The 21,780-nt window shown below is 40.4% G+C and overlaps 1 long non-coding RNA gene across 1 annotated transcript in view; it reads left to right on the top strand.

Annotated features, from left to right (window-relative positions):
• Positions 1 to 20,796, top strand: part of LOC135363897 (uncharacterized) — a 53,370-nt gene extending 32,574 nt beyond the window's left edge. Inside the window, exons 5-6 of the long non-coding RNA XR_010410234.1 lie at positions 1,266 to 1,559; positions 18,438 to 20,796. This is a non-coding gene — a long non-coding RNA (uncharacterized LOC135363897). The remainder of the gene's footprint in view (positions 1 to 1,265; positions 1,560 to 18,437) is intronic.
• Positions 20,797 to 21,780: the final 984 nt, after the last annotated feature.

Raw genomic sequence — 21,780 nt, 5'->3', positions numbered from 1 at the left:
TCTTTAGAGAACTATGAGATGTCCTGTGGGACTCAGACTTAGGCTGTGGGAATGTGCTGTGGTATTCAGAAATAGTTCAAGACCCGAATTACAGGTTTTGGCAGACTAAAACAAGAAGACTGCTTTCCTAATTGGCAACCGGTAGCTGGGGAAAGTTTTTGATCATAGATTGTTCTGCTTAGTGCGAGTAGCTCTTGTACCAGTTTGCAGGACTGGAAGGGGTAGAAACTGGAGTGTTGGAGATCAAATAGAAAACTTGCATTTGCCTAATGAGGAGCAAATAGGGCTCTGAATTAGTTCAGGAACAATGGGAATGGAAAGATGGGGTGGTATCTAGGTTTTACCAAGGTAAGGTTGTGATAATCTAGTGACAGACTGGGGAGCATGGGAGTGGGGGCGATGCAGGAGCCCCCTACATTTATGCAGAGGAAGAGAAAGAGAAAAATATGAAGATGGTGTAAGTTAGGAGAAGGCCTAACCAGTATCTCAGAAACCAGATGAGGAGAGCATTTCAAGAAGGTCAACAGAAATAAATGATTCAGAGAAATACAGTAAAATGAGGACAAAGAAGAAATAAATAGATTAAATAAATAAATTTAACAAAGTTGCTGTTAATTTTTTTAGGTTTATTTATTTTAGAGAGAGAGAGAGAGAGTGGGGGGGAGCAGAGTGAGAGGGAGAGAGAGAGAGAGAGTTGGGGGGAGGGGAGCAGAGTGAGAGGGAGAGAGAGTCTTAAGCAGACTTTGCGCTGAGGGCAGAGCCTGACTCCGGGCTTGATCTTACAACCCTGAGACCACGACCTGAGCCGAAACCAAGAGTCGGACACTCAACCAACTGAACCACCCAGGCACCCAAAGGTTGCTGTCAATTTTTTTTTAAGATTTTATTTGTTTATTTGAGAGAGAGACTGAGATAGAGAGAGCATGAGAGGGGGGAGGGTCAGAGGGAGAAGCAGACTCCCCTCCGAGCAGGGAGCCCAATGCGGGAGTCGATCCCAGGACTCCAGGATCATGACCTGAGCCGAAGGCAGTCACTCAACCAACTGAGCCACCCAGGCACCCGGGAGGGTTATTTTTTGAAGGGAATAAAGTTGAAAAGAAAGTCGTATAAGGATAAGGCTGATTCTAAGGAGACAGCAAAGAGGTGAGATGGTAGTCTGTTACACTGATGACCCCCCAGTGAGCTGTGTCTCCCAGTATTCGTGTCCTTGTGTCCCTTGAGTCTGGGATGGCTCGATGACCAATAGAATGTGATATTTTGGAAAGGTTTCCAAGTCAAGTCATTAAGAAGACCTGACAGCTTCTACTTTTGTACTCTGGAGAAGCCAGACATCATACAAGAGCTCCAAACCTGATACCATCCTGATATGGCGGAAACCCAAGCTATCCACGTGGAGATGCCACATGGAGTGAGACAGAGATGTCCAGCCAGCTCCCAGATGGTTTAGGCATCTCAGCTGCAGCACCAGACATGAGTGAAAAAGCCAATTTGGGCTTTCCAACCCCAGAAGATGCTACTTGGATCACTGAGGAGCCCTGCTCTGCCAAAACCACAGACTTGTGAGTGAATACATGATTGCTGTTTGAAGCTGCTAAAGTTTTTGAATGCTTGTTATGCAGCAATGGGTGCCTAGAACAGGGGGTTAAAGAAAGAAAGAAACAGGGGGTGCCTGGGTGGCTCAGTTGGTTAAGCATCTGCCTTCAGCTCAGGTGGTGATCTCAGGGTCCTGGGATTGAGCCCCATGTCAGGCTCCCTGCTCAGCAGGGAGTCGGCTTCTCTCTCTCCCTCTGCCCCTCCCCCTGCTCCTTCTCTCTCTCTCAAATAAACAAATAAAATCTTGAAAGAAAGGAAAGAAGGAAAGAAAGAAAGAAGGAAGGAAGGAAAGAAGGAAGGAAGGAAGGAAGGAAGGAAGGAAGGAAGGAAGGAAGGAAGGAAGGAAGGAAGGAAGGAAGGAAGGGAGAAAGAAGTATTAGGGAGGCTGGCTGGCTGGAATAAGGCCCCAAAGAAGATGAGGGGAGATAGAATCAAGTGGAAAAACTGGTCTTCAAAGTGAGGACACTGCTTTTTTGGAGGCAGAAATGATTGAGAGAAGGAGAGATAAAAATTAGACAGGGGTGGGAAGGAAAGTGGACCAACTCAAGCTAGACAGGGAGGCACTGTGTTGGGAATGAGGGTTGCAGGAAGGAGTTGAAAGCTAAAGAGGGAGGAGAAAAATGGTCAATTCTGCATGAAATAGGGGTTCATCCAGGGAGGAGTAAATAAAGGGCAGAGTGGCTATAAGCATCCCCTGGGTGAGTGTGGGGGCCACGAGTTGGTAATGAGGCTAACAGCTCTGGGATTTTTGCACCCACCCTTACTGAGATTGGCTTCCTTCAGGGATCAAAACCTACTGTGTAGTGGGTAAATAGTCATTCTATTTGCTTCAGGAGACATGGACTCTAATTATATAAACAAATGGGGAAAAAGGTATCCTAACTGGAATATTCAAGTGTTTCAAAGTCTTTCAGAGACCCTTCCCACTTTTATGAAAGAATCCATGCACCTGCTGCTTGCCCATTTGCAATACTGGAAATGATTTCCATTAGCAATTGCTGAATCATATACCTGAGATTACAGACAATGCTATTTATACTAAAGAAATTGAGTGCACATCTATTTTAGCTTCCTGTCCTATTTTCATACTTCCATCCATTTGGATATTTGTCCCATATGTTGTCCTCAGCACTCTGTCTTAAACTACTGTCTAGTTACAGCTCAAAAAAGCTTCTGTTCCAAATGGGACTTTATTTCAGTAGGGGGCTGTACTTCCTTTCAAGCCATTACTTAACTGACAGATACTGTGAAGGTTAATTAATCAGTTTTTAAAAGCTCTCTGTGATGGCAAAGAGAAAATAGTTAGTTTTATACCCTTGAATGGTACAGAATGACTTGATTTTTTTTTATAGCTCCTTACATGAAAGGTAAACTATTGGAGGGGCTTGGAATATGAATAGTTGTAGAAAGCCAAAGCTAAATGAGCCAATGACTTTGAGCCACTAAAGGGAGCGTATGTCATGCCCATGTCACTACTGAATAAAATCCAGTTGCTTCTTCGTCCCTCGTCCCTCACCTTGTCTTGACCTCTAGAGGCTCCCTGTTCCCTGGTTTGATAAGTTGGCTTTGAACTCCTGATCCTACTGATTTGTATGCCAGGACTGAACTGTGTTGCTTCTCTCAGTTCTGGCTGCTCAGTCTGACTCTGTGACACATTGCCATCAATATGCTGGTGTTTCACACTTTGACATACTTCCCACTAGGATGTGGCCCCACAATAAGGAAAGAACTTGCCAAGATGCAATATCCATTGACCTGGACCACGCAATGCCTATTGTCATGGCTGAACACAGAGGGTACCCAATGGCCCTCAGGTAATTCTAGAAACTACTAATTAGGTTGATTCACCAGGAAGTTCCAATGGGCCCTTTAAAATATAAGATGGCATGGATTGTTCCAGTTACATAATGTTCCAGTTACATTCAGTGGGAAGATCTGAGTTAGAATTCATTACTGGTTCTTTCAGTCATTAGCTGGGAACTGATTAAGGACTGCTTTACGTGCATGCCTATGTGCCAGAAGTCACATATTAGGACAAGCATAGACTGTCAAGTTAAATGAATATCAGGCTGAAGGAAATTGAGGGTATACATCACAGTATGTACCACAGACGAGCAAACGAAGCATTTCGTCTGAAATAAAAACACATTTTTGCTATCCCAGTCAAACTACATGCTAAATAGATTGGGAAGGAGAAAATAGCATCAAACACATCTATGGCTTGGAAACTGGATTGGCATCAACAAAGCTGGGGAAGTTCAAGCCAGATTTGAGATGTGCTGAAAACCAAATTTCCTAAAGGCCTGGGAGACTTTGGCACATGTTACTGAGCCGTTAAATTCTAGAGCGATTTCATTTGTGCCCAGCTACTTACCATCACCAACATCAAACTTGCGTAATTACCACTGCAGTTTTACTGCTGAAAATGAACTTTTCTTGACCTGAATATGTGCAGAGGGTAAACGGCAGGGAGAGATCTGATCTGCTGTGCATAAAGCTGAAGGGAAACATTCGTAGTAGGCTTGAGCATAAAGATCTCCTCAAAGACATTCGGCAGAACGATTTCCATGTATGGGATAGCCATTGCCTGGTTCGCAACAACAGGCTAAGCAAACTCACTTCACATGAGGCCTTCTGAAACAATAATCAGGAACCAAGATGTCCCAAAGATCATAAAGTGAAGAGTGATGACCTCAGTTAGCAATGCGGGGACGGGTAATTGCTGCTATCTGGAATAAAAATATAACTTTCAATACACGCTTGCAGCAGATGCTGTTATGCACCATCCAGATGCCCCTTTCAGGGCTGGGGTATTCCTTCCCTCAGCTGCAGGGGACCTTGGCTGCCGTCAGCTCGCAGCTCATTTCCTAGCCCTCTGCTGTAGAGAGCTGCCTTTCCCAAGGTCATGCCCCCTCCTGGGACAGCCCACCTCCAGTGACTGTCAAATAGGGGATACAAAGGCCTCTCTGCCTTGTCTTGATTCAAGATACCCTGAAGGGCCATCGCATCCCAGTTAATTGGTTCCCCTGTAGGACAGCGGGAGGCATCTATTATAGCGGCCTCACGGTCCTTCTTGCTCTGCGCTATTATCCTGCTCCCCTGATGCCCCAACAGGTGCTGTTCTTGAGAGCTCTCCTCAGTAAACCTGTTTCAGGCAAATCTCGGCCTCAATCCCTTTCCCCAGGAACCCAACCTAAGACGATGCTAATCTGATACGGCACGTGGTGGGACAAAAATGATCAGCAGATGCTATTCCCAGGCCTTCCTTTCTCCTACTCTCCAAAGAGGAGTCAGACTTTGCCTGTTTCCTTTCTTGCCAACCCCCTCCCCCACACACACACCGCCCACGCCGCCTCCTCCCAGCAGCATACTGCCTGGCAGAGTTTTGACAAAAGGAGAAAGGTGGTGCGGAGAAGGGTGAGAACACTGTGAGAAGAGGTGCAGGAGAGGCTGTGGCAAATAATGAAACTATTTGGGGTGGAAAGATTTTAAGCAATATCATTGTGCTCAGCCTCGCCCTTTCATGGCATTGAAACAGCGGAAGCACAGAACGTGGATTGTTTGCAAATTAATTTTTGAGACTGGACTGCCATTCCACCCTGAGTTTGGATTACAATGGTCACAATTTTTAAGCTTTACGTGTGAATATAGACAACCTCATCTTTGGATGTCAATGGTTATGCAAGCAAAACTGTATGTTTCTGGAGTGTTTTAAGACGGGGCATAGTTTTACTGTGTATAATCCGCATTCTTTGAATGCAAAAATTTAAGTCAACAAAAATAGATTTATAGAGTTCAGGGCTTTAAACAAAAATGTTTGTAATAATAGAAAAATAATTCAACTATTGCTTCAGCCTTTATCACGAGAGACATATAAACAACTAACTATTAACATAATCTTCCAAAACATCTACACATGTCAGCCATGGGCATGTAAGAGCTAAGGACAGCAGGACAGCAGACTCTAAGGGTATAATGGTCCTAAGAATTTACTTGCAGGAGACTCTCCACAACAAGCCTTTTAGATTCTCTAAATTACAATGTTTGCTCTAATGCCCAAGAGCAACGGCACATGAGTGGAATTGGTGAGGAGTCTGGCCAGGCTGGGGTCTACTTGAGAGTACCTGCAGGGGTGACAAGCAGAGGTCCCTGTCATGCTAGGCTCTGTCGGCCCAGGACTACAGCCGAACTAGACTCCATCAAAGTGGGTTTGAGTTGATTGTAAATCATAGCATCCTGAGTTTACAGGTTGGATGTTTCCTCTATTTTCTTTCTTTTTTCTATTGAAAATTGTCAGCAATTTTTCTTAAGGGTAGAACATTTCTAAGAATAAGCCTTAAAATACAAATAAGTATTTGAATGATGAACTTAAGACAAGTTTGCCAAATGTAATATTTTCACTGGGGTATAGTTCCAAAAGCTGGTAGTGATCATGAGCTGTTAGCAGTCTAGGAATCAGATGTAGTTATGTTCCAAATCGACCAAGATGCTCCAATCTGTCATCCTTAGACTTGTTCTTTCAAGGCGCAATAGACAACCTGTCCTCCTGAGGATCTCTGTTCTTGAGTTTGGTTGCTAAATCCAGGGAAAAAGGACCAATTTATAAAGGGGAAACTTTCGGGACAAGAAGATTAAACATTCTTCAGAGGAAAGGCTGGGGTGCTGTGGGTTGCTCGTGTCCCTTCTATGGCCCATGTTCCTGGTCAACTTTGAGGTTGATCGTCAGCAATCACTACTTATGAGCTTTGATTTTGTTTATTTTTATAATTTATCTTGTAATCTAAATTTTAAAAAATTAGGTCAGAAGCAGGGACATATCTCCTTTATAATGTTATCTGATACATGATATGTGTTTATGTTCCAAAACAGAAATGTGTAGAAATTTAGTACTTTGAATCTTACTCTTAAAAAACCTTTATATTGAAGTATTTATATATATATATATATATATATAATGATAAGTAAACATTTCCAGTATAGCTCAATGAATTTTCATAAATGAAACACATCCAGTTCAAGAAACAGAACATGACCAGCACCTCGTAGCTCCCCCCTTTGCTCCCTTCCGGTCACTGACACTCCCAAGGGTACTCACTATCTTGACATTTTACTCTTTGGATTAGTTTTGCCTGTTTTTTTGTTTTTTGTTTTTGTATTATATGTAATTTTATACAGAAAATATAGACGGTCCCTGACTTAGGATGATTCAGCTGAAGATTTTTCAATTTTACAGTGGTGCACAAGCAATACACATTCAGTAGAAACCATACTTCAAATTGTGGACTTTGATCTTTTCCCTGGCTGGCATCATGTGGCGTGATACTCTCTCGATGCTGGGCAGTGGCAGCAGCCGCGGCTCCCCATCAGCCACGAGGGTAAACAGTAGACACACAACTATTCTGGTTTTCACTTTCAGCACAGTAGTCAATAAATTACAGGAGATAGTGAACACTTTATTATAAAGTAGCCTTCGTGTTAGAGACCTTTGTCCTACCATAGGCTAATATAAATGTTCTGAGCATGTTTAGGGTAGGTAAGGCTAAGCTATGATGTTCAGTAGAGTAGGTGTATTAAATGCATTTTGGATTTGCGATATTTTCAATTCATAAGTCAAGGGAGATCTATGCATATTTTTACTATCTGGCTTCTTTCAATTGATATTATGTTTATAAGAGTCATCCTTATTGTTGCAAGTGGCCATATATCATTCATTTTTATTGCATAGTATTCCAATACTCTACGAATAGACCATAACTTATTTATACCTTCTTCAACACTTACTTATAATTTCTTCTTCTAGTAATATTGGCCCTATGACCAGATGCAAAAATCTAACTTCAATTCCTTTGTCTGAATCTCTGAGGCCAAACGATGCCCTCTGGAGGAAGAGGCTACCTTTTCCCACACTTGTAATTTCTTCAGTGTCAGAAAGCCAACCTGGCCCATTTGGATAGCCCAGAGCTTGTACTATTAATCCAATATAGCTCCAGGCCAGACATGACTACTGAGCATTTGAAATGTGACTGGTGTGAGTTACGATGTGCACACAGGTAAAATACACATTGTATTTCATAGACTTGGCATGAAAAAAGTAAAGTTAAACAATTCAATAATTTTTATATTGATTGCTTATTGAAATAATTATAACTTAGACTGAATGAAATATATTATTAGAATTAATTTCACCAGTGTGTTTTTTTTACTTCTAAAACCATGGCTACTAGAAAATTTAAAATTGCATAGGTGGCTTTCGTTAGATTTTTACAGGATAGTGTTGATTGAGAGCACTGTCTCATTTAGGTGGCTCATTTAGTCTTCTGTTAGATTCAGAATGTTAGACCAGATGATCTCCAAAGTTTTTTGTTCGAAAAATCTTCTAAAGGTCAAGGTGGCCGTTGGAAGCAGTACATGGGTGCTCTCAGTCAGTGTACAATTGGCCCATCAGCAGTTTGAGGTTGGTCCAGGTGAGAATCAATGCATGCCTGCCTCAGGATGTGAGCGCTGCACATTCGTTTTGGGGAGCCAACAAACGTGGGTCATACATTAAGCACGGATACCACTTTAATTAAAAATGTGACAAGAGATGTTGATTATGAAAGTATAGGAGACTTCACATTTCCAGCCTCCATAGAGAAACCACTTCTCGCTTCACTTAACACTGTTTATAGCTGCTGTTGGTTTATATGGAAAATGTGGCAGCTAAAGTTCTAACAATTTATATATGGCAATATAATTTATATGAAGTCATTTTGGAAGCCAGCTGAATAATGAAAGTGTCAATTAATTTTAAGTTTTTGACTACGTGTTTAGGTTTTATCATCCATAGACAACGTTTTAGATCAATTCCAAGCATTCATATTAAGGTGGTCCCAAAGTCCCTGAGCCATAAAGAAATTAAGATGACCCTAGTGAAATAGAAATATGATATGTAAGAACTGTCTCCAGAATGGAGATGTGATTCCTAACAACTTTACCGAATACCATATTCCACTCATATGAGATGTTTTATTCTGACTTACTGCTTTTAGCCTGGAAGAATTTGTGACTGTTAAAAATTTCACTGGACAGATAGATTTTTAAATTTCTCAGTACATCTGAGTTTTCAGATTTTTTACCCATGTCTTTCTATTCTTCTTCAGTGTCATTATTACTCATTGTTGGCAAATACACCCACATATCTCTTATCTTTCAAGTCATAAAAGTTTTGAATTATTAAAAACCTATAGAAATATGGCCTTTTGATTGTGCATTATATCATATTCCTAATCCCCAGTTGCCCTAATCCCTTAATTAAAACTGGAGCAATCTAAATCATTGCAATGATGTTTTTGTGATTCTATATTTTAATTGCATTTAAATGATGAATATTTGATGCCGTATGTTTGTCAGACAAATAGGAATAAGTGCCCTAATTCCCCTGAAGACAGTTAACTGAGATTTAAAGTTAGGAAAGCCTTGGTTAAATGAATTAGGAAATCAGACATAACATGTAAATGTGTCCAACGGGCAAATTCAAGGACTTCATTCTAAATACCTTTATGGGAAAAAGAAAAACCATGCTGATTTCAGAAAGGATTAAAAATTGAACAGGCCTAGAGTTTTCATCAGGAAATGATCTGGTTTTAGAATCTCCATTATTTTTTAAGCTACTTTGGGGGCTATTTTAGAAACAGCTCAGCTTCTGTGGAATGATCCTCTGAGTAAAGCACTGACTAGAATCTGTTTTTCTATCATTGGATCCTCACACAAAAATCAGCCCATTAAAGTCCTTTTCACAGAATCTTGAGGAGGAATGTAAAACATTTCCTCAAAGCAAGAACAGGAGGCAAAGAATGGATGTCTTGGGTGCTCCTCGGTACTTGCCACCCACAGAGCGGCCCGTGCCGGCCTGTGCTGGCGAGGTTTGCACAAGGCCACTGAAGACAGAAAGTAAAGGATGCAGCCATTTGGCATTCTTCTGCAGGCACGAAAATAACTGTCTACATAGAATCCAGAAATGTTAGAGCTGGAAAAGGACCTTAGAGATGATTGGATCCAACTCCCTCTGCTTCTGAGGAAGCCAAGGTCCAAAGGGGAGGTGGTGCGCTCTTTCCTGGCAGAGCATGCTCCATTTAGAAAGTACATTAGGACAAAGGCAGGAAAAGGCGCACATACTCTCACATGTGCTTGCTCTCTCTCTGTCTCTCTCACACGCGTATGCGCACGCACCCTTGCCCTCCTGTCCTCAGTAAGTTCTCCCAGGACCATATTCTTACGAGGAGAGGAGTGAGCTCTTTTTAAATTAAATGTTATTTTATGTTTCCAGCTTTATTGAAGTATGACTGACAAATAGAAATTGTGTATATTTCAGGTGTACAATGTGACGTTTTGATATACATTATTACACTCAAGCTAATTAACACCTCCTTCACCTCACATAGTTACTTTTTTCACATGGTGAGAACACTTAGGATGTACTCTCTTACCAGATTTCAAGTATACAATACACTATTATTAACTATAGTCACCGTGCTACCCATTGGGTCGCCGGAACTTATTCATTTTATAACCAAAAGTTTGTACTCTTTGACCAACATCTCCCCATTTTCCCCAGCCCCTAGCAACCACTCTTCTACTCTCCGTTTCTATGAATTCAATTTTTTTAGATTCCACGTATAAATGAGATCATGCAGTATTTGTCAGTGTCTAGCTTATTTTACTTAGTATAATATCCTCAGGTTCACCCATGTTGTCACAAATGGCATAATTTCCTGCTTTTTTTTAATGGAGAATAATATTCTATTGTTTATATTATATATTCTATAGTGTGCATATATGTATGTATGTATGTATGTGTACATATATATATATATATCTACATACATATATTACATTGTTGGTGAGGATGTGGAGAAAAGGGAGCCCTTATACACTGTTGACGGGAATGTAACTTGGTGCAGCCATTATGGAAAACAGTATGGAGGTTCCTCAAAAAATTTAAAATGGAGCTATCATATAATCCAGCAACTCCACTTCTGGGTACATATGAAAATGAAATAAATTCACTTGAAGAGATATTTGCCACTCCCATCTTCATTGCAGTATTACCCACAGTAGCCCAGATATGGAAACATCCTAGATGTCTGTCAACAAAGGAGGGAACTCTTTACATGGACTTGGAACTATCCTTTGAAAAGTCACTCACGAGAAATCCTTCAGAGGAAATTTTTCAGTTCCAGTGCTGCGTCTTGAGGGGCGAAAGACAGCTCATTTATCTCAAGCCCACAGTTGTCGATACTCTGTTGTATGCAAAGAAGGATGTGTAACCTTTCTTATCGGTGTTGTCTGTGGCACAGAGGACCCAGCTTTGATTGGCTTGCAACTTATATACACCGCCTCCTTCCAGGTGGCCCATGTGTTTGCATTTGTGTTGCCCTTCTCTGCACATGCGCACATACACACAGAAAATGAAAGACTCACTTAGAGGGTGAAAGTCATTAACTACGAGCAGCCATAGGAGAATACTCCAATTTTTACCAGCAATTGGATAGATTGTCCGATTCTAAAGTAAAATATTCAGTCAAAAATGCTCCACATTATTTTGAGGTTTCCAAAGCCTCTGAGTTTGATTGAAAAGGTCAAACCTCTGCCACCTCTAGGGCTCTCTGCTGTATTTGGCTCCCACACATTCTGCTTCTCCCGTCCCTCAAATCCCCGTGCCCTCATTCCCGTCAGCACAGGGTTTCTCAGCCTTGCCCCTATTGACCTGTGCGGCCAGATCGGCCTCTATGGGGGAGCGGGGGAGCTGTCCGGAGCGTTATAGGATGTTTAGCGGGACTCTTGGCCTCTTTACACACTAGATGCCAGTAGCACCCATTCTCTCAATCATGACAATCAAAAATGTCTCCATACCTTGACCCCACTTGAGAACCCCTGCTCCAGCATGATCGCCTGTCTGCGGCGAGGGGTTGACTATTTGATCCCCAATGTCTGCACATCTTTACCCAATACTTGTGCCACACCTTGCAGGGGTCTGCAGCAGCCCCAGACCCTCCAGATAAGCCCAGGAAGGAACTCGGCGAGTTCCTTTCCTGGTCTTTGGGGTTGCTGTGTTTTCCTGTAACACCTAAGAATTTCTGATTGAGAAATTGTCCTCATTAAGGACAAGAAGAATCTGGGTAAAGCTGGAGACCTTGGAGGGAACTGGAGCACTGACATCCTCCTCAGGGGAGCCCCCTCTCCCCACTTCTGCCACTGACAGCACTTCCCAAGCAGGCTGAGCCCTGGGGCCCCCGCAGAGGAGAGCAAGACTTCTCTTTGTCTAAGAGCCTAGTTTCTGATTCTCAGGGGGCTGTCCAACCTCCCTGACGGTGATAGAGTTTCCTCCTAGAAGGCATGGGGCAGTAGTGGTGGGTGACATATTTGTAAAAACACAGTGACCCCCACCTTCAATACCGTGAATTACAAATGTGTCACAGCAATGAGTAAGGACTGTGGATAATGGTTTGTGAAACAAGTGTTGATTTCAGCCATCCTAAACAAATTACCATTTCCTTCCTCGCTAACTCCCTTGGTGAGAACAACCAGTGCACAAACCCATGCAGCTAGAGAAGGTGTGTGGGAACCGGAAAAGAGTGGGAGAAGCAGTTTGCACTTTATTAAAATAAGAGTATCAGCATCTTTTTTTGTTTAAAAAAAAAAACAAAAAGCAATGCATATATTCATGTTTAAACACTTCCTTCTTCTGGACCATCTCCCAGCAGTAAAGACGTATCATTTTATAGGGTTTGTGTTTCTTTCTTTCTCTCTCTCTCTTTTTTTTTTAACCTCAGTGCTTATGCTCAGATTCATAGGGCTGTTGGTAGGTTGGCAGGTACACAGATGAGGAAAATATCAGCAGGCAGAATCTTTCTTTTCCTCTCTCTTTAATTTCCCCCTTTACATGATGGCATGGAGCTTAGTATTACAAAGAGATTCTAGAGGCTATTCCAGGTGAGTGCAGTGAATAAGTTAGTAAGACAGAGGAACAGCCACTGATATGGAGAAGGAAAAAAGCTTCTTTCTAAGACAGCTAAATCTGTTTGCATAACTCAGTACCTCTCCTGGGACCAGGACTCCTAGCAGGGTCACGGAGATGCTGCCGAAGGGGCACAGAGCCATGGCCCAGAGGGTACCTCCTGCTGTTGTTTGATGATGACATTTCCAAAGGCAGGTGGTCTGAACTGGATGAACCCTCTCCCTGATACTGAATTCTGTTGCTAGCTCCTTTCCCCAGCTTCAGCCTTATGTCTGCTCCAGTGTCGGGAGGGAGGTTAGATTGTGATTCCTAAATTGTAAACTGTAGTGTGTTTATAGTCAATGGAGATAGTAGAGCTGGAACTCAAGTTTTAGGAGTATATTTATATTTAATGAATCTAAATAAAAAGAATTTTAGCTTTTTTTAAGAAGAAAGGATTTTTTTCCTAAGCAGATATTCTGAATCCCAACTCTATGGAGCCGTCCATGGATGGGCTTCATGGGGTTAAGAAACCCCTTGAAAATGAATGCATATGCATTTTCCTGAGGCAGATTCCACATCTTTCATCAGATTCTCTGAGGGATCTGTAATTGATGAAAGGTTGAGAATCACTGTCTCAGAGGCAGTTACAAAGGTCTCCTTTTTTGTTTTGTCTAGAATTTTGACTTGTTTTTTAGTGTGTATGGGTGAGTGTGTGTTTGGTTTTTCAATTTTTTGAGACCAGATAGTTTCATTGGTGTTGCTCTATAGAGATGTTTTCCTACTTGGTGAGCCAATTTGGGGTTGTAAGATCTCTGGAGATTCAATTCTTAGCTACAGTTGGTTTAGGTCTTGTAGAAAGTTGTGCCATTGAAGTTCAATGGTGATTTTCTGTCAAGATAATGTCAGGCTGAGAAAGGACATTGAGGAGAAAAAAAGGAGGGGGAAATTAGGTAGTGAGGATGCACAATCACTTTTGTACTTTTTCTTCAACATGCTTGAGGTAATTAAGTTCCTTTTTATTGTCTGTTAAGATTACTGCCCCCATTCATCTCCCTTGAAGAAGTGTGTACATCAAATGGTATTCCAAGAGCAAGGAGTGAGGGTTGAAAGTTACGATGATGACTCCAGGCCTGGGAAACGGAGCTTTACCCTCCCATACTGCTGGCCTTGATGACAACATCATTACTTCCTTCTCCAAGCACCGTATCCTTTCCTGGAGTTCATCTTCTCTTCTTTAAAAGGAGAGTGACTTCTCACCAACCTGTTCTCTGATCTCAAACCACAATGGCCTTCTTATTGTTTTTAGACACACTAGGCACTTCCTGCCACAGGGCCTTTTGCATTTGCTAGAATAGCTTTGTCTAGAATGCTTTTCCCCATAAGGCATCACGACGCACCCTATCACATCCTTTGGATCACTTTGCAGAAGTCATTGTCTCGGGGGCTCTTCCCTAGTCACCCTAATATATTGACCTCCCTCTATATGTCATACCCTTCCTCCCTGCTTCAGTTCTCCTCTTTAGCACACACTTCTATCTTCCCTGTTCTACGTTTTACATATTCATGTGTTGTCTAGTGGAGTTTTGGCTCCTGCAGATTGTAAGCTCCATGAGGGCAGGAATGTTTCTCTGTTCCAGTCAGTACTAAAATTATAGAACAGTGCCTGGTTATTTACAGATACTCACTAAATATTCTTTGAATGAATACTCTCAGAAGATTTGGGGATAAAGCTTGCTAATGAAAAAAAGTACTGTGTGACCTTTCAATCCAGTGATTTCCTGATTAAGGCAGCCAACTAATAAGGCAAACTGATTTAAGTGGCCCAATAGCTTTTGTGTTTACATCTATCAAAGTGTTTGTCATCCCTATACCATAATCTATAAATTGGCTGTTGTCCTTGGCAGGTTAAGTTCTGCAGAGGAATGAAATTTAACTCAGAGTTGAAGTAGACATGTTCAATAAATGTAGAGAAAAAATGAGGTAGTGAAAGAAAATACAAAAACACTGAGACCAGCCATTGAGGCAGATGTACATATCCAATCACAGGATAAAGAATCTCTTTGTGACCATGTGGAGCACGTCCCCATTTATTTTGATTTAACAAATCCCCTAGAGAGTTGCTAGCAAGATAAGGAAGAAGCTCTGGTGTCTGAAGAAATCTCTGGAAACAGAATTAGGCGGGGTATATTAGCCATGTTGGATCAGGCATAGACTGAAATGCCCAGGATGCAGAATGGGGGGCTGGCGCCATTATAGGAGTTGGAGAGGTGGAGATGAAAGTTCACGTGATTTGGTGAGTGCAGACCATCTTGGAGCAGAGTTCTGAGCTATAATAAGAGTCGTAAGAAAAACAGTGGGGGTGACTACAGGTTGGTTTTATGACAGCTCCAGATTTCTACAGTGGCTTCAACCTTTTACATAGGGGTTTGGATATTCCATCTTTTTCACCCACACAGTCGTCTTTCAATGCCAGTCAAAACCACTGAGACCTGATAGGGTACGGCTGGTAGACTCACTCACACCAGTGTATTCTGTGGCCTCATACATCTTCTACTTCAGCCTTACAATCGGGCTTTCAAAACTGATTTTATTTAATAGTACACCCATTATAAAAATACACCCATGATTATTAGCACATTCACTTTCCCCTACTCTCTTCAGCATTATTATTTATATCTTTGCAAATGGCATTTCCTTCAGAAAATATGAAGCTGTCTATCACTTCCCTTCTATACTGTTGTTGCTTGCGTTTAAAAAACTCACACATTTTACCCTGCTATCTTGGGAAAGAAAATATCTACCATACACAAAAGCCCCCCGATCAAGATTTAGAAATCAAAAGGTGGGTATATCAATCAAGAAGTTTCTGGCCCAGTATAGAAGGGTGTTCTTTTTTTCCCCTTCATAGTCTTCTTCTAAGCTTTCTCTTTTCATTAAATCACAATGCCAGGTAAAGTCAGGGGCATGCTGTGCATGTCATTGTGGTTTATAGATCAAATGAAAGCCAGTATTAATCATCTTGCTTGCTTCTGGAACCTATTAATTTTCCAAGAACAGTACCCCAATGACACAAGTCCTTCATTCTGTGATCCGATGCAGTGCCATTTGCCTTTCCTCCTCTCAGAGTAAACCTCAGAAAATGTAAGTTACATAAAACCATTTGAAAGTAAGCCTTTATCTTTTCACTGGTCAAGTAGATGAAAGTTCCATTTAACAAATCTATACTTTGCTTCTGTTTTCCTCAGGGCTCTTTAAAATATAGTTGGTGTTCTGGGTCTAGACCTACTACTTGAGTTTCTTGTCCCCTTATTATCAAGGACTTTATAGAGGATGGACTATGATCTTCTCTCAGATCTGGGGTCCTCAGTTTTTTCGGTAATGATGGTATTTTTTTAAAGTTCTCCCAAGTCTTGAAGTTATGGAAAGAAGGTGATGCTGAGGGCGCCTGGGTGGCTCAGATGGTTAAGCGTCTGCCTTCGGCTCAGGTCATGATCTCAGGGTCCTGGGATCGAGTCCCGCATCGGGCTCCCTGCTCCTTGGGAGCCTGCTTCTCCCTCTGCCTCTCTCTCCCTCTGCCTCTCTCTCTCTCTGTCTCTCATGAATAAATAAATAAAATCTTAAAAAAAAAAAAAAAAGAAGGTGATGCTGAGAATAAAGTCCTCACAGTATCAAAGTTCCTAGGAGAAACTCTGTATATAGTAGACCCTAAATAAATATTCTTCAGTGAATCAGTGGCATTGAGGCATCCATCCTCACCGTGTCCCCAGTGAGTAGAGGATGGTAAAGGAGCTGCGGTATGCTACCCAGTGAGGCCTCAATATGCCTTCATTGGAACCATTAGGTAGCTAGATCAATACTGAATCCTTTTATTGAAGCTTATTTCTGGGTAGCACATTGTCAGTGTATTCTCTGGTAAGACATGTGCTCCCTTTGATCTGACTCTAAATAATGTCATTAAATTAAACATTGAATGGTGTAGCTCCAGAAAATATGAGTCAAATGTTTGTTCATTACAAGGTTAGTACAAGTCTTAAGTTACAAGAAGAATTAAGTCAGAACTGGACAAACAGAGCAGACGTTTTCAACTAAGGGTTTTACCTAAGGGCAATTCTGTATGCATACGATATCATAAAAAGTTCAATTTATGGAATGAAGGTCCATTTATCCTCCAGAGTTATCTATGCAAAAAAGAAATATGTAGCTTTGGCTGTACTGCAATTGTATTGTCTTGTTGAAGTGAGCAAGTAGTAGAAGAACAGAGTTAATCTAATAATGAACCTGTTTTTCATTTCAGTTTTTCTCTGCCTCTTCATTTACTGTTATGTTTAATGCTAGGTTCTGTTTTTAGCCTTGAGAGAAGGGAAAAGTTTAGAAGATACTTGTAACATCTGTAGCAATGGACAGAAGAATGGATAATAATAGGAAATGTCTACATACCATCTGGTATAAACACAGATGTGTGTTTTCTTTAAAAATAAAAATCCTGCACTCTAAAAAGGGAAGATTTACAACACTCTACAAAAAGTCAAGAACCCATTCTTGAGTGGCTCTTAATTAACAAGAGGCAATCCTCCCTGTTCATTGCCAACTTATTTATAGAACTCCCCTGGTGGGCACTGCTCATTTTGCCTACAAATTCTGAATGCAGCAGTCATGATGCTCTCCCGAATCAATGGCATTACTGGACAAATTGTTTTATGTCAGGTATTACATTTGTACCTGGTAGAGTATGTACCTGATACAGTAAACCCAGAATAAGGATATTCTATGTTTCCTCTAAAACCTCATCACGGAGTCTGAAAACTTGAAAAAAAAAAAAGGTCTAAGGTATAATTGATAAGGGAGGTTAGGCATATTTTATAAAGTTATATAAGTTTAATTCTTAACTACACAATAATCTCTACATCGTAAGAAATGTCTATCTGCAAAACCAACAAACCACTCTTAGGGAACGTTGTCTTTTTTTTTTTTCTTTTTTAGCATTTATACATTTAGCACCAATAACAAATTTACCAAACCTACTTAATTTAGTATTAAATTCACGGGTTTTTTTAAAGATTTTATTTATTTATTGGACAGAGAGAGACACAGCGAGAGAGTGAACACAAGCAGGGGGAGTGGGAGAGGGAGAAGCAGGCTTCCTGCCGAGCAGGGAGCCCGATGGGGGGCTCGATCCCAGGACTCAGGGATCATGACCAGAGCCGAAGGCAGACAGTTAACGACTGAGCCACCCAGGCGACAAATTCATGTTTTTAATAGGCAACCCACACTTCTCAAATTCCGAGGGGTCTATAGTGTATCTTAACAGAATAAAAGTTTCTGAGGATAAGTCCTCTGAGAGATCACCAACAGGTTAAATTATTCCAGAGATAAAAGAGTAGATACAGTTGTAAATATTGGTATGTTGAGATCATCCCAAGGGCAATCTGGAGGACTTCCATGGGCTACTCTCTTTGAAAGTCACAGTATGTTGAAATATCTGATAAACATGGAAAACAATAAGAAAGAATTATGCAATGCCTTCTGTTATGAATATTCATAAGCTTCACACACAAAAGGAAAGGACAAGACCAGTCTTGTATGGATAGAATATACGCTTAGGAAGATGTCTCTGTTTTTACCCTCCAAAATTTCTCTCAGTGCAGTGAATCCATTTGGCTTGGCCAAAATAAATTTAATATCATTTTAAAAGCCTCCTGGTTTTCCTGTGAAAGATAAATTACAAAGTTAAAGAGCACATTCTAGTTATTCAGGTATATTAGCCTTAGTTAAGAGCTATATCCTGTGTACTATTTACCTTTGGCACTCTCCCCTGTAACAGATAATGGACATAATTGCAGCTTCCTGTTCTGCCCGCCCCCTATAGGCGCAGTTCCTCTGCTCACATGGGAGCGCATGAAATCCAGTGGTACATGGAATCTCACTGAAGCCAGAAGATATTTAACAATGGTAAAAATTGGGACTCAGTCGCTAACCTTTTAGCCTACCACTTTTTGTTATCTCTGTGTTCCAATTCTTTGATTCTTTTCTAGGTTGTTCTTCATTCAGCAGGTGCCTGCTAATTATATGCTCATTTGATGTATTCAGGACTGACCTGTAAAACTGACCTTATCTTGGTTCTTGGATTGTCTTGTTTTGCTTTCACTGAAAAAGAAAAAAAAAGATACAAAAAAAAAAAAAACCCAAACAAATCAAAACAAAAAAACAAACACTTGTCTCCATAGATAGAATCCATTTATCTTGTTTCTTCAAAGATTTACTTTTCATGGTTTTAAGAACTTTTGACAAATGAGCATTAGAGGAAAAGTGCTGACAATTTCAACTTTATTAGTTCAAATGTTATTTTCTCAATTTCAAAACTTAAAAAGCTTATCTGGAAAAGAAATGATGCAAGGTGGCTGTTACAGAATAATTACAGATTTACTCTGAGAGGAAAGCATAATTGCCTATGTACTACATTAAGTGAATATACACTCCTTCATATAGTTAAAATAAACCATACACTTTCTGAAAATTACAGTATGAGATTCACTTGTGTCTACAGGCTCACCATGGTGTTGTTCTGCTGGACTGGGAATGATAGAATAGGAAGGGGCAACAGGATCTCTACATTATTGCTGCAGAAAGTTGCTCCAAGTTGAGTAAGCTGAATGGAGATTTGAAAGATGGGACAACTTCTAAATTGATGGCAGAGCTATAAATATCTCGGAAGCTGCCACCAGAATTCCCAGCCTTGCAAGTAGCTACAAAAAATGGGGAAAGTTCTTTTAAACAAAGATTGCTACCCGGCTGCAAATCTGGGAAAGACAAGGCAACAAAGTATGAGCCTATCAAAGAGTGACTAGAGCCAGACCTTGAGGAGTTATCACCATGTGTGCAGGACAGAAAGGGTAGTTGTTCTTGTCCTGGGCTTTTCAGCGGCCTGCCCAGATCTTTTTGTGGCTCAGTTTACCATGGTTTAAAGCAGTGGCTTTCAAACATGTTGGGTGACTCTGCTGTAAGATATACAGTTTATATTACAGCCCAGCACTCCCCTACACATATAAAATCATAGAAGTAACTGAAATACAAGTTTAATAAACTGACACCTATTTCCTATTTTTAGAATACGCCATGCAGGCACTCTCTTTCACACTTTATGAACTATTCTATTCTATTCTATTCTATATAGATAGTAAATAAATCTATAAGAAAATTATCCACAAATTACAGTTAAAATTGAAGGTCTGTATTTTAGAGATCTATATTACATGAATATAGATAACATATATCATTTCTATTTACATGAATGTTAATCATAACTTGCCAGTGGTCTGAGATCACAGTTTGAAAACCAGTAAGAAGTTACGGTAAATCCTTCCACAGTAGGGAAAGCTGTCAAGAGAGGGAGCTCCACTGCTTCTCACCTGCCCAAGGTGTGTCTGCTGCTTTGCCTGTTTTCTCAACACGGGTGTGCATAGTTTGAACAGAGTTAATCTACGCTTATTACCCTGAGTGTTCTGACATTTTCTCTTTGGTTTATTTTGTATTCTCATCTTGAATGAAAACTAGAACAACAGGGGCCATGACTGCTTGGCTCATGTATCTCCTTTCACAGCTCCTCCCAGGATCCAGCACAGTGCGTCCATCCCACCGGACGGCTGATAGATGCTGCTGAGTGCTAACACAATTATGTGACAGTGCAGAAGCTATATCATTTGATTAGCTGCATGGAATTGTATATGCAGATGTGTTTTTCCTAAGGGAAGACTTTTAGTCTGTAAAACTTGTTGAACTAAAGATTCAAATTTAAAAGTATAGACTTTGTCCATGACACTCTCCACCATTCCATCCTTCTCTTGTTTATTTATTCATGCCTCAAATATGCACTGAGTGGCTACTATTTGTCAGACATTCTTTTAGGTGCTGGGTGTACACAGTTCATGCCCTCAAAAAATGTTAGTTGTGAGACAGGTAACAGGTGTTTCTCAAAATTGTGGTTTATTAAAAATTGATAGTTGAATTGTCTAATTTTGATTTGGCTGGTGCAGATTTCTTGTGTTTACTTTGTTTTCCTCAAGGTCATTAATGATATAATCTAAAATAATACCTGAGTAAAAAAAAAAACTTACCTTACCAAAAATGCACTTAACTCCCTGTTCATGGCAACCTTTGGACCTCAAGCGTGTAGAATTAGATTAATCATAATCCTGGGTTCATGAAAACTTTCATGTTGGTCTACTTGAGGTGCATCCGTCTATCTACTTACCTACCTACCCTATGTAAACTGATCTATAGATTTAATATAGTGCCAAATATAACAACACATTATACAGTTGTTATAATTAAGGCAGCATTTATTTTATTATTATTATTTTTTAGTGATGATCATAAGTACCATTTTGTATTTATTCAGTCAAAGGACATATGAAAGATGCCAGAAGATATATTACATATGAGTCTGGATCTCAGAAGAGACAAGGACTATGTTTTATATTAATAGTGTAGTATAAAATGGTTACAGGCCAGAAAGGAAATGATTATTCACTAAATGGTGCCAAGAAAATTAAGAAGCAAATTTGAGACATTTAGATACTCTATTATTTCCACCAAAAATAATTTTCAGGTGGATAAAGTGTTTTAGAAATACATGTTCATGGGGCACCCGGTGGCTCAGTCAGTTAAGCGTCTGCCTTAACCAGGGTCCTGGGATCAAGCCCGCACTGGGCTTCCTGCTAAACGGGAAGCCTGCTTCTCCCACTGCTGTGCTTTTTCTCTCTCTCCCTCTCTGTCAAATAAATAAATAAAATCTTAAAAAAAAAGAAATACATGTTCATGGATATTCTTTAGGTATTAGAATGGAAAAGGACTACAAATAAAACTTAGTCACAATAAAGAATAAAACTATAAAGTCACAGTTTAGAAGCTCCATGAAGTTGGAGTCACAAAAATCATTACTTTCATGTTGTAGAATGTGATAGGTAACATTAAAAAGAAAACAAAAAATTGGGGGAAATATTTGAACACAGATATGATAATAAAGGAGTTAGTGTCTTCCAGATATATGTGAGACTGGTAAATCAATATGACAAAACTAATATTCTATCTATGGGGATGGGAGGAAGAACACTTCAGAAAGCTTCTACTTCAAATAAGAACAAACATGTGACGATTTTTTGCCTGTCCTAAATCACTTTTTCCCCTTCCATTGATGATTGTTCCCCATGTCC

Source organism: Mirounga angustirostris, unplaced genomic scaffold (genome assembly GCF_029215605.1).
Source record: "Mirounga angustirostris isolate CCGP_5_RB_7025 unplaced genomic scaffold, mMirAng1.0.hap1 SCAF_3, whole genome shotgun sequence".
Taxonomy (NCBI): Eukaryota; Metazoa; Chordata; class Mammalia; order Carnivora; family Phocidae; genus Mirounga; species Mirounga angustirostris.
This window is presented reverse-complemented; position numbering and strand designations above follow the sequence as displayed.